Raw genomic sequence first — 586 nt, forward strand, 5'->3', positions numbered from 1 at the left:
CACGCACACGCAGTCGTGCCCAGACGCACAGCCGGAGGCAACACGCGAGACACGGGCGCACCGAACTGTCCTCCCAAAGGTGTGACAAAGGGGGACAGGCCACACAGAACGGTCCTGTCCAGGAGGAGGCTCTGGTCTGTGTGCTCCCAGAAACAAGGCAGCTGCACAGACAGGACCGCTCCCACCCAGATCTTTCCCCGCCCCCCACCTCTGGTGCCCCCCATCCCTGCTCCTAGTCAGGCGTTGCACCCCCAGAAGTTCTCAGCTCCCCTCCTCCACAGGAGCCCCACATCATCTCCCCGGGAACCAAGCCCAATCAGGGTCCTCCTTCCCACTCATCCCCTTTCCCAGCACTCAAGGCCCCCCAGGAATCTTTTCACCCCCCCCTCCCACTTTCCCCATTAACGCCCCCTCCTAGCCCTGGGACTGTAAGAACCCAGGCATAAGAACCACGTCTGCCCTCGTCTCCCCCCGCTGCGCCACAGGGCTACGCACGGAGGTGCAGGGCCCCAACCTTCCCCTCCCCCTGCCTAGGGCTCACCCCCTCATCTCCCCCCCTTGGGGAGCCGCTGGCGGCTCCTCTCGT

The sequence above is a fragment of the Panthera tigris genome, chromosome B4 (assembly GCF_018350195.1).
Source record: "Panthera tigris isolate Pti1 chromosome B4, P.tigris_Pti1_mat1.1, whole genome shotgun sequence".
Classification (NCBI taxonomy): domain Eukaryota; kingdom Metazoa; phylum Chordata; class Mammalia; order Carnivora; family Felidae; genus Panthera; species Panthera tigris.